The sequence below is a fragment of the Microcaecilia unicolor genome, chromosome 5 (assembly GCF_901765095.1).
Source record: "Microcaecilia unicolor chromosome 5, aMicUni1.1, whole genome shotgun sequence".
In the NCBI taxonomy this organism is placed as follows: Eukaryota; Metazoa; Chordata; class Amphibia; order Gymnophiona; family Siphonopidae; genus Microcaecilia; species Microcaecilia unicolor.
The window spans coordinates 326,244,273-326,256,951 of NC_044035.1; the positions used below are offsets into that span (position 1 = coordinate 326,244,273).

The following is a 12,679-nucleotide window of genomic DNA, read 5'->3' on the forward strand; positions in this document are numbered from 1 at the left end:
TTCCCTCCTCCGCAAGGCACTCTAAGGAAAGGGGAAAGGAGATGTGATTTAATATGCCACCTTTCTATGGTTACAATCAAAGCAGTTTACACATTATTTTGTAGCTGGGGCAACGGAGGGTTAAGTGACTTGCCCAGTCACTCCCCTCCCTTCTAGGATAACAAGGAAAGGAAATGGTATTCAAATTATGTAAAAGGGAATGCAAGGGTAGGGGAAGGTGCTTGGTGCATGCCCAGAAGGATAAAACAGTAAGCTCAGCTCCTGTGTGCAGGTGCCTGGCAAACCCAAAACTGAAGCACACACTGGCATCTGTTTCCTGTGCCTTTAAATATAAGCTTTTCAATTTTATTTTATTTTATTTTTACTTGGAAGGCTTATATTTAAATGCAGGAAATAGGAGCCAATGTGTGCTTTCACTTTTGGGTTTGCTCTGACTCAAGCACATTTGTCTCTCGCTATCAGCACTTTAGGGGCATAATTCTCCTTCCAAATAATATTTTTAAAAAACAGTAGATTTTAAAGAAAGAATCATGAGAAATTCTCTCTTTAAACACCCTAACACCTGCTCTGATATGGTATTATTTTTTTTCCAGTGGTAATGTGGCTTTGTTTTGTGCGCTGTGCTCTGAGCATTGGGAGGGAATAGGAAATGACCTCATTAACATCTGTTTAACTGCATTAGCATGCTATTTGCGCTCTTTGCGCACACGTTGTCTCCCATATTAGAGCCTCTGAGCGCCAACATTAGTGAGCGCAGAATGCTAGTCTGCTGCTAATCGCCTCTAGCACCCGCGTTTGGTTTTGAGCATCAGCCCAAGTGAGTGAAGCGGCTCCTTCGGCTTCCAGGAAATGCAGGCTATAAAGCCCAACATGCATGTGAAAATCCCCTTCTGTTTTTCTTCTCCAGGGTAGGCTATGGAATGTGTAATGTCTTTCTGCAAAGCATATAGCTATTGCTATCTATAGCAGCTAAATTACTTATGAGCTTTTATTCCATAAAGCATATGCCACAGAATTGCCATGCAATCTAGTGTGTGGACCTACAGACAAAAAGAAGTGCAAAGGGAAAAGCTGCTTAGGGATTCTTTGGCTCTAGCACATGGAAATTTATTCTCATGAATTCTTTCTGCGTCTAGATGTAGAAACCATTTCAGTCCCCTACCCTCCAGATATTAGTTCCTCTCTCTAAATGACACAAAACTGCCCCAGATTCTAAACTTGCACGCCAATCATCTTTTTGCTATATGGCCCTGGTCCTATGGAATTCACTGCCCTCTTAACTTCTGTCTGAAAGTAACTATGTTAAGTTCATGGCTTTTTTTCTTTGGCCATTGACAATTTATAGTCTTTTCTCTCTCTTGCAGCATCTGGACGTACTTCTGTTTTTATTTCTCTCTCTACTAGTTTACATTTATTTTTCCAGATTTCATGCTCCCATTCGTTTACTAATCATGTTTTAAATTTTCTATGCCTATTTCACTTAACATATATATTTTATGAAAATGCAAAAACCATACAAGATAAAAATTTATAAAAGGAGAAGATATCTGAATTAAAATAATGAAGGTTTTTTTTTTAAAGCCAGTGATTGAAAAGGTGAGGCTTTTTGTGTATTTTTAGTGGTCAAGCATGAGTGAGCTCCAATATAAGTTGATTTGTTTCATACTCATTCTTATGCATATTCCATTGGCTTAACAAAACCCCTGACGAAGGCTTGGGTGCTGAAACACGACCCGTGTCGGGTTTAGTTTGTCATCTTTGGATCAATAAATTACTGCTCTGATCATCTTGAAGATCGTGGTTGGCTTCTTCCACTCCTGTGTCCACTATTCACCAATCATATACATACATCTCTTATTGGGAAAATAAAACTGAAAAAGGTGTGAGCAAAATCCAAAATATATAAATACACCAAAATATTAAAGATCCCAGCACAGAAACTATATGCTATACTCCCCCAAATTCTATATATGGCGCTCTAAACTGTGCATAAAAATTTGGGTGCATGCTAACAATTATTGGCACTAATCGGCATTTAGAATTTACACTCTAATCTTCCTAGCCAGGATTCTATAAAGATGTGCACAAAAAGTTTCCACACGGATCCGAAAAGGGTGTATGGGAGGGGCATGGGCGATCAAAGGCATTCAGAGAATTTTACGCACAGTATTATAGAATATGATAGATCTGTGCTTAATTTAGGCTTGAGGATTTACAATATGTTTCAATTGATGTAAGTCCTCACGTCCAAAATTGGGTACGAATCCCGGTTCTAAGATCTGTGCTTAATTTAGGCTTGAGGATTTACAACATGTTTCAATTGATGTTAAGTCCTCACGCCCAAAATTGGGTACGAATCCCGGTTCTAAGCACTATTCTATAAAAGGCACCCAACTCAGAGCACTGTTTATACAATAGTGCTTAGCATTTTGTTTCGGCACCATTTACAGAATCTATGCAGAACACAAACCCTCAAATACAGAATAAGTAACAACAAAACTAGACACAAATATGCAGAAAAAAAAAAGACACACTTAACTCATGCGTGCTTCGTAATCTATTCCAAGATCTGCACAATACCTATTTCCATCTCCCACCCTCTAGTGTCCCCTTTTCCTGCTCCCTTTGTGTAGGCTAGCACCCCCCCCCCCCACCTCCTTTTCTCACCTCCCTTCCCTCAGGCCAGCACCCTTGGTGTCATCTTTTCCATCTCCTCCTCCAGGCCAGCATCCCCAGAGTCCCCATTCCACTAGGTCAGCATACTTAAAATAGCCTTCTCACAACTAGCACCATTACGTATCCCCATCTCCTGCAACCTCAGGCAAGCACTCAACATATACCACCGCCCTCAATGTCACCACCCTTGGCGCTCTCTACTCCCCTCTTCCTCCCAGGTCAGAATTATTTAATTTACAGCGACTGGGGAACTTGTCACCATTTGCAGAAATGGATGGGCCAGCAGTGATGAATATTTCATGCAAAGGGTAGTGCAGCACAACAGGGTCCAGTCCCTGCTACATCACTTTCACTAATTTGTGGCCAGAGCAAGGTGTGGAACTGTGCTGATGCTGCTAACTGCACCACTGGTGACAGGACAACAGCCTCGACAGCAACAGTAAGCTTTCATTAGCTTGCAGAAAGCAGCAGCAGAGCGACAGGGATGGCAACTAGTAGCAAAGTCCACCATGGAGGTAAGTGACTGAGCCAGCTGAAGCGCCCATCCAGCACCGGTCCCTGCCACAAACAGTTAAGTACATGAAAAGAGGAACCTAAACTAAGCTAGAAGGTGAGGCAGCATTGTGGACACATTCAGGAGATTCAATAATGACCCACTGGACATCCCTAGAGTATAGCAGACTGACAGCTGTGCCATACAGAAACCAAATTACAACACAAGGATGTTAAAACTGTGTCTAGGAGGCCAGCAGAACAAGCAGCCAAAAGTGAAGTTTCTTGCATCAACAGAGGCAGACCATGGATAGACTACACTACCAGTAGAGGCACGAAAGGTGGTCTGTGGGCTTGGTACATAAAGGCAGGCCATGGGCTCAAAGTGGTGCCACTGGGAACAGAGGTGGCTGCAGGCTAAAAAGAACCCCAAAAACTACAGGGAGACGTGAGAGAGAAAGAATGAAGGAAGGTAAAAGTAAAGAATGAGGCTGGAGACAGAAGGAAAAAAAAAAAAAAAGGAGACGAAGAGGATGAGGCAAGTAAACAGGAAAAAAAAATCTATTTCTCTTATTCCCCTCCTCCTCCCCCCCCCCAAAAAAAAAACACAAAATACAAACAATAGAGCAAAAATAACTGCTCCTCCCTCTCAAAAACTGAAAAGTGTTTCCCAATCCAGTCCTTTTCGAACAGCTCACCAGATTGTGTTATGTTATTTTACAATGTCATTCATTTCATCTGTTATTTTGTATGGATTCCCATCACTAAGGCAGATTATACATTTTTCAAACTAAAATAAAATAAGTCTGGTTTTCAGGATACATACAGTGAATAGTTCTTGAATATACACAGTCATAGCTTACTCATATTAATTTTGGTCCTCCTGAAAACCAATGTGGTAAGACATACCTCTAGGACAGGGTTGGAAAATGATGTAGCACACCTAATAATTATTTCATCATATATGTATGATACATATGAATAATTCTTTTTTTCTCTAATGCCCCCTCCTTTTAGAAAAGCTGTGTGGCAATGCAGACACAGCCCGTTCACTTTGAATAGGCTGTGTCGGCATTACCTTTGTGAAAAAAAAAGGGGGGGGTAAGTTGGGTAAGAAATGGATATAATGTAGATAAGAGCATTGCAAAAAATCATAGTGCAGGAGATTTTGTCTATTACAAGCTTATGCCAAAACATCTGCACAGTCTGAAGCACTAAGTAAATTCCTCGGATAAGATCAGTATTCCCCAGAATGTTCCTGTTCTCAGTCTACTCACTAATCATACTTTAAAAAAAAAAAAAAGATTTAGTGCCCAGTGACATAATCAAGGCAGATTTCCTATACACCATTTTCTTTCTCCTCATCCTTCCAACTCTAATAATCCTCAATTTAAAATTTAAGACCAGCTGACCATCTACTTATAAAATGATGGCTTTGGATTTTTCTTCAGAGTTTTTTGGCAACACTCCTAGGCAGTGACTCCTGATGTGAAGCCTAGCGGCTATGGCTTGGGTGGGGGTGGGTTGTTCACTATATGTATCATTTTGCGCTTATCCACATTGGAATCTGTCTGCTTAGATGCATGCGATTTAACAACTTTGAATAATTTTGTGTCATCGGCAAATTCATCATTTCACTTGTAAATTAAGGCCATTTTTTCCTGGTCATGACCACATCACAAGGTTTAATGTGAAATGACAACCAAAACAAGTCTAATGTTGGGTCATCCGCAATTTGATCACTTCACCAAGGGGCCCTTTTACTAAAGCTTAGCAGCATGCACTAACAGAATTAGCACACGCTAAATTCTAAGAAGCCCATAGGTATATAATGAGCTTCTTACTTAGTGCATGCTAATGTCCGTGAGCACATGCTAAACTTTAGTAAAAGAGCCCCTAAATAAAGTGCAACAATTTCTGTGCTGTTGTAGCGCTAGCTTCAAACCTGGCTTAACCCAGGGCACAGGCAGTTTAGGATGCCAACACACCATGCCTCTGACTTCATCTGGTCTACAAGTTAAGCCTTTTCTTCCCCCCCCCCCCCCCCTTCCAATCCAGTCTCTCCCCTTCCCCATGGGTCCAGCACTGCTCTCTCACCTCTCTCACTCCCCAGCGGTACTGTGAAGTTTACACTGGTCGCCGGTGACAGCAGCAGTAGTATGACAGGCTATCTTTGGCCAGCCCCTTGGAAGGAGGGAGCTGTACCGGACCTGCAAGGATGACAAAGGAGAGGGTGAGAGAGACTGGACCAGTGTGTGGGGGTGGGAAAGATGCTGAACCTGTGATGGGGGGAGGGAAGGGAGGAGCACCAGAAGTGATGCATTTGGGGGAGGGGCACCGCCAAAGCAAGTTGGCTCAGGGAACCACTATCCCTTGGTGTCGGCCCTTGTTACCTTTCTGTATTACCTGCAAGCAACAGGGGGCCTCCTTCAGACTTTATACACTTGTAAAAGCACCCCGAAAATCAAAAGGCTTCTGTAAGGTATACTTATAAAAGGCATGTCAGATGAAGGACTAACCCCACTGCAATGCAATATCATATGATAGAATATTTCCTAATACTGATGGCTGTTTGCCAAGTTGCATAAGTACTAGGAAAACCCAACTAAAGAAATTTGATGACTAAAGTGAGGTAAGGAAAAAGGAACACATTCTAAGGAAATCAGGCAAGCAAAACTATGCTTTCCTGGGTGCAGTAAAATCACTTTACTTTTTTCTACCTAAAAAAAAAAACTGCACACTTCCATGTGGACAACCTGGTTTACATTTCCATGTCAGATCCTCTGCTCCTGTGCGCAGCATTCATAGCTCGAGGAAGACAGAAACATTATAACCAATGCATAATGAAGACACCAGAAGCTGGATTTAGGGCCTCTGATTTCAGGGTTCTTGGAAGGAACCCTGGTGCATGTTCTGGGAGGACTGGGGGGGGGGAGGCTGGGGGCTGTTGCTGCAGTGACTAGACAGAAAAGTTGGAAAGGAATATATAACAGTGAGAAAATTCCCAGGTAGCTTTGCAAGGGAAAATTTACCAAATAACTCCTCACCCCCACCCCAAACACGCGCACACAAACACACAAAAAAGTGAAAATTATATCAGTATTACACGGTAATAACTATCTTCCTGTTCTTAGATATCTTTTCCATTCCAAGCAAAACATGGATTCCTTAGCATCCTTGTCAGGAAACAAGGCTGTGTTGCCCATTGCTACCTTCCCCACAAGACTCTTCTTTCCTGCTAAAATGAAAATACACAGATTGCATATGGCAGAGATATCAAAATTCATTTCCCCTTCAAAAACTTGCTAAATCTGCACTTTTAACAAGCCAATTAACAAAACAAGCAGCCAGCAATCTCCTGGCTGTATATTCCCTAAAATACCTTGTAGATTCAATTTTGTCATAGTAGTACAGTATTATATTAGTGTTACCTATAAGTGAAATTTATCTCTGAAATATCACACTGCTTTTAACCAGTAAACTCAAATGCAGGCTAAAAATTTAACAGCCAAAGTCCCTTTATAAAGTTCAAGGCATACAATCACATTCTTGTACATGAATACGGCACAAATCTCATCAAGTATACCTAGAGCGGCGTAAACCTTTAAAACAATGCACTGCTCATACCAAACTTTATGCAACATCCATCACATTCTCCTTTCAAGGACAATAAATTTTAATGCTTTTGTTAACTGAATGACTACTGTATGGCATTTTAAAGTACAATTCTGAAAAGTAACGGGGACCTGAGCAGTTGCATGCTCTCTCTTTACACTTCAATTTCAGATCTTGCACTTATCTAAACTTAAATGTACAAGAATAGGGAACCAATAACATTAATAATATAAAATGTAAACAGGATAGAAAAAGAACCAGTTTTGTTAAAGAGCTTTCCAACAAGCATTAACCATGGTGCTAGCCCTAGAGGGCTAGCAGACTCACCCCTTCCTCCTTCTCCCCCACCCTAAGTTCAGGAGAAAATCCTGCATGTCTCTGTACTCCTCAATGTCAAGACAGCTCTGCTCTAGCAAGTTTGCAGTGAGTCCCTGACATCCGCCTAGCGTGGAAGCTTTCAGTGGAGGTGGGGCGACAGAAGAGTAGAGCAACAGGCCTTTCCGTAGTTCCACCCCATTACTTCTGACCAGAAGCTTGTAGAAGAGTGGGTGGCCAGATGATTGTAAGTTATGGAATGCATTACCTACAGACTTAAAAGCAATCAACGAAGCAACTATCTTTCGAAAATCTCTGAAGACATTTTTCTTCAACAAGGCCTACAATGAGAACCTATAGCCTCACTGAGCCACCTCACCAACCCAATTATGAACGCCCACCTTCTATAACTACCCTAATCACTCCCTTCCCTTACTTAATCGCTACACATTACTAATTGTACCTGATATCCTGAAATGACAATGTTAACAAAACTATATAAGCCACATTGAGCCTGCAAATAGGTGGGAAAATGTGGGATACAAATGCAATTAAATAAATAAAATAAGTTTATAATTCACACAAGTAGCCAATGGCCTAGTATACATTTTAGAGTGCGGTAATAGAATGATGGCAACAAGAAAAGGGAAAAAAGGAAGAGGTAGGGGTGGGAGAGAAGAGCAGACGCTGGACTACGAGGGCACGTCTGGGAGGAGGAGGAAGGGAGGGTGCATAACTCAAGGCTTACCTAGGACATTACATAACTTTGGGTCAGCCCTGCCAGGACTAAGAAGCGAGTATACACCATAAAAATGAACCAACTACAGAAAAGCAACCAAACCTATGCACGATACATGGAAGCGCCCCTGACCTGATCAGCTTCCTGCCACTCTCCACTGGCACTGGGCTGTGTAAAGCAGCTGCTGCTGAGCAGAAGTGATACCGCACGCGCACGGATACGTACGAAATTAGCGGAGCAGCGTCGCCAAGTGAGCAGCACGTTTCTAAGCAAATGAGTCCGCTCTTGTCGTCGTCTGGGTTCTGTGTGTGTAAAACCTTACACGGACGACTAACCGCTGCTCCCACCCTCCTACCGTCTTACTACAGCTGTAAGGGGAAGGAGGACCCGCCGAGTGTGAGCGTGCGTAGTAGCCTTGATCTGCGCATGCGCATCAGAAACGTCACATCCTGTTAAAAACGGGGAACGTCCGGTTTCGCACGCCTTCTTATTAACTCCTTCCTTGCTGACTGACTGTCATTTTCTGGGGAAAAAAAAGGTGCGCGACGTGGTAGGAGGAGGTCGAAAACAAATTGGAAAAAAAAAAAAAGTCATGGACTCACTGGTCTCTAGTTTACTGTCTTCTCCTGTCGGTTGGATGGCTATGGGTTGCAGATGTTGTTTTCTTTGGATAGGAGTCTGCCAGCATCCATTCCTGCTTCATAATGTTCCCATTTTTCAGATCTCTGAGATTTTAATGATTAGTCTCCACGATCGTGATCCCTACCAGTACCACTTCTTCTTTCCAACAGTGACCAATCCCGGTCACAGATACCTGGCAAGATCCCAAAAATGTACAAAACATTTTATACAGCTTATCCCAGAAATAGTGGATTTTCCCCAAGTCCACTTAATAACGGTCTATGGACTTTTCCTTTAGGAAGCTGTCCAAACCTTTTTAAAACCCTGCTAAGCTAACCGCCTTTACCACATTCTCTGGCAACAAATTCCAGAATTTAATTACATGTTGAGTGAAGAAAAATTTTCTCTGATTCATTTTAAATTTACTACATTGTAGATTCATCACATGCCCCCTAGTCCTAGTATTTTTGGAAAGCGTGAACAAACGCTTCACATCTACCCGTTCAACTCCACTCGTTATTTTATAGACCTCTATTATATCTCCCCTCAGCTGCCTTTTCTCCAAGCTGAAGAGCCCTAGCCGCTTTAGCCTTTCCTCATAGGGAAGTTGTCCCATCCCCTTTATCATTTTCATCACCCTTCTCTGCACCTTTTCTAATTCCACTATATCTTTTTTGAGATGCAGTGACCAGTCTGATGCACAGTCTTGCCTACTATAGGCTGGCCCTGGAGGTGTGGATGAATCAATGTAGTATGGAGAGAATCAGGCAAGTTCCATATTCCTAAAGAAATAAACTACTAAAACAAAGTTAAATTCTGTGCACAATATTTGAACATTCAGCAAAATTTTATATACTTTCTAATTTTTTTGTGCAGAATTATGCAATCATAATGTCTGAGCCCCCCACACCCCACACCTTTTTCCAGCCTCAACCTTGATCCTCCCCAGCAATCTCACTCTCCACAGGTTGCACCTCCCACACTTTCTCTCTCGCCATCCAACTTAGCTTGAGCTGCTTACTTAGCTTGATCCCCCACCCCTCCCTAGCCTTATCTACTCTTTCTCCAGGGTGGGCATCTCCGTATAAACAAAGGAGGAGGATAACCTGCATGAAATGGCTGTTGCATTCTAGCCACCTTATTGACATTCTAGATGGCAGAAAAACAGCACAAAGGGCCATCAAGAGTGGGATAAAAGATCCTTTATTATGAGACCCAGCATGAGCCATGTTTCTTGCATCAGAGGTCAATCAAAAGCAGAACTTTAAAATTCAGAATGAAATACATCAACACGATCAATTGGAAACCAAACTCTCAAACACATCATGCTGCACGTTGGCATCTTCACAATGGCGCCAAACAAAAAAACCCCAATAAAGGATTTTTTTATCCTAGTCTTGATAGCCCTTTGTTCTCTTTTTCTGTGGTTTGTGCTGTGTACGTTGACCCTCTTTCTGTCGTGTGACATTCTAGATGGGCCATGCTGGTCTTTCTCTGCTCCCCTGTTATCTCGTCCGTCCACAGTTACGACTTCTCAGCCTAGTCTGCCTCCCCTCCTTTCTCCCAGTTCTCTTTTCCTAACTCCCAGCAAGAATTAATTTTCTCTTTGTCCCCAAACTCTTCCCCCCACCCCAGGCTCACATCTCCAGTTCTCTTTCAACACCTCCCCCCTACCACCAAATCATACCTCAGCTCTTTTTCCCCCATTCCCACTTTTCTTCCACACGTTTCCATCTTCCTCTGCCTCTTCCACCCCGGCACATACCCCTCACCCCTTGTGGGATACTTGCTCACCTGCTTCCCACGATACATTTCCAGCTTGCTCTGTGCCCTCCCCCCATCCCATACATCTGTACTTCAGCCATATCCTTTAGCTTTGTTTTATTGCATATTGTGTTGACAGTTTAAGTACAGAGCTGCCAAGTTACCCATTCCAGGAGGGAAACTTTTTGGCTGGGCCTGGTTTTCAACTTACATGCCAAAGCAGTGAAGTATTTGTAGTCCATGATTCTGTCCATTGAAATTAGCGCTGCAGGTCCCATAATGCACCAGGATGAGGGTGGCAGAAATCCAGGATGGGCCAAAATGTCTCCCTTGGAAGCTCTGTAAGAAGCATACTATGCCATATCTATACTTTTATTTGAATATTTTTATTGCTGCAATTGTTTATAACCTGTGTTTTTGGCTTATTCTTGCTGTATGTCACCTAAATTAGGTTAACAGGAGATGAGGAGAGCGCCAGAGACAGCAATAACTGATCCTAGGTAAGGGTCTTGGCTATAGTGCAATTTAGAAGACTGTGTTCCAGCAATAGCTGGACAAGGAAGGAAGGGGGACATTGAATCAATGTGGGTGGGGGTAGGAGAAGACCCTGGTGACCTTGAATGAAAGGCTATGGTTCCCACAGTTTGTCTCTTTCACCCCCCCCCCCCCCCCCCCCCACACACACACACAAGTCAGAAATAGGAAAATAGCAATGAGTGATATGGGGCAGATTCCAACTGGACTGGAAGGAGTGACTAAAAAAGCATGCAATTATAACATTTTCTGGAGGAAAAGTCTGCTATTGAGATAGACATAGAAAAAGCCACTCCTGTCCCTGGGATCAGTAGCATGAATTTTGCTACTATTTGGGATTCTGTCAGTAACGCAAGCATTAATGAAATTCTCCTCTGCTTACTGCATGCTAGACACATGCCCTAACTACACACTAAAAGTAGTCCCAGACCGATTCATTGACCAGCTACCTCTCATCTGAACTGTATGTTTCAAGAAAGCCGTTTCCCACAGACAAAAGCAAACATACTGCTTATACCAATCCCAAAAGACACCAAGAAAAACGTAAGTGACATGTCAAACTACAGGCCAGTCGCATCCACACCTATAACGACTAAAATAATGGAAGGAATAGTGGCCACCCAATTAACCAAGTACATAAACACATTTTTTATACTACATGACTCCTAATCAGGCTTCAGACCCTATCACAGCACCGAAACAGTATTGATTACAATACTGGCCAACCTCAAAATGGAAATTGCAAATGGAAAAACATACTTCTACAATTCGACATGTCGAGCATATTTGACATGGTCGACCATCAAATCCTAAAAAGAATCCTTGATAAAATTGGCATTGGAGGGAAGATACTCAACTGGCTACTAGGCTTCTTGACTACAAGATTCTATCGAATCAAGACAACCATCCCTCTCCGCCCCCCCCCCCCCCCCCCATGGAGAGCGGAATATGGGGTCACCCAGGGCTCACCGCTTTCACCAATGCTATTCAACTTAATGATGGCCCCCTTGGCCCGAACACTATCCAAACAAGGACTTTAACCCCCTCATATACGCTGATGACGTGTCCATCTACATCCTGTTCCAAAACGTCCTGACAGAAATTGCATCTAGGATAGCGGATGGCATAAATATAATGGAATCCTGAGCATCATCGTTGAAGCTCAGACTGAACAAAGAAAAAGCACACTGCCTGATTCTCACATCACAACACAATACCGAACGCTACCCAAATATCGACACCACGGGCACATTCCTACTAATATCTGACAACCTAAAAATCCTAGGAGTCACCATGGACCGTAACCTATCTTTCGACAACTAAATCTCAACCACAACAAAGAAAATGTTCCAAACCATGTGGAAATTGAAATGCATAAAATATTACTTCCCGAAAGACATATTCCACACACTAGTCCAATCCATGGGCCTCGCCCATGCAGATTACTACAATGGAATCTATGCCGGATGCAGGAAACAACTACTAAAGGAGCTGCAAACAGCATAAAAAGCAGCGACTCATCTAATATTCGCTATAAACCGATTCAAAAGCACAAGAGCCCAGCTGCTCAAGCTTCACAGGCTACCCATCAAGGCATGTATAACCTTCATGATTTGCACACTGACTCACAGGATTATCTTTGGCCTCACACTGGAATACATGACAAACCTAATAGACCTACCTGTGCGCATCGCAATCGAAGGCACAAACACTTACCTCACCCTACACTTCCCTAGAGTCCAGGGCCTAAAATACAAATCTGCATACTCAACCAGCTTCATATACCTCTGTCTCAAAATTTGGAACACGATACCGAAAGTCCTAAAATGCACGACCAATTACATAACTTTCCAAAAACACTTGAAAGCCCATTTATTTAGACAGTCTTTCTTCAAAAATCACACACAGACTAACTAACCAACA

The 12,679-nt window shown here is 42.6% G+C and overlaps 1 protein-coding gene across 5 annotated transcripts in view; it reads right to left on the reverse strand.

Annotated features, from left to right (window-relative positions):
- The window catches only part of PDP2 (pyruvate dehyrogenase phosphatase catalytic subunit 2), a 30,751-nt gene extending 22,507 nt beyond the window's left edge, over positions 1 to 8,244 (reverse strand). For 2 of the 5 annotated variants that reach the window (XM_030204467.1, XM_030204466.1), the window contains exon 1: positions 7,970 to 8,244. The gene's annotated coding sequence lies outside the window, so the exon portion shown is untranslated. Of the gene's footprint in view, positions 1 to 5,265; positions 5,353 to 7,846; positions 7,902 to 7,969 lie in introns of those variants that run through there. The other 3 variants (XM_030204468.1, XM_030204470.1, XM_030204469.1) reach the window with 3 other exon arrangements.
- Between the last annotated feature and the right edge of the window lie 4,435 nt (positions 8,245 to 12,679).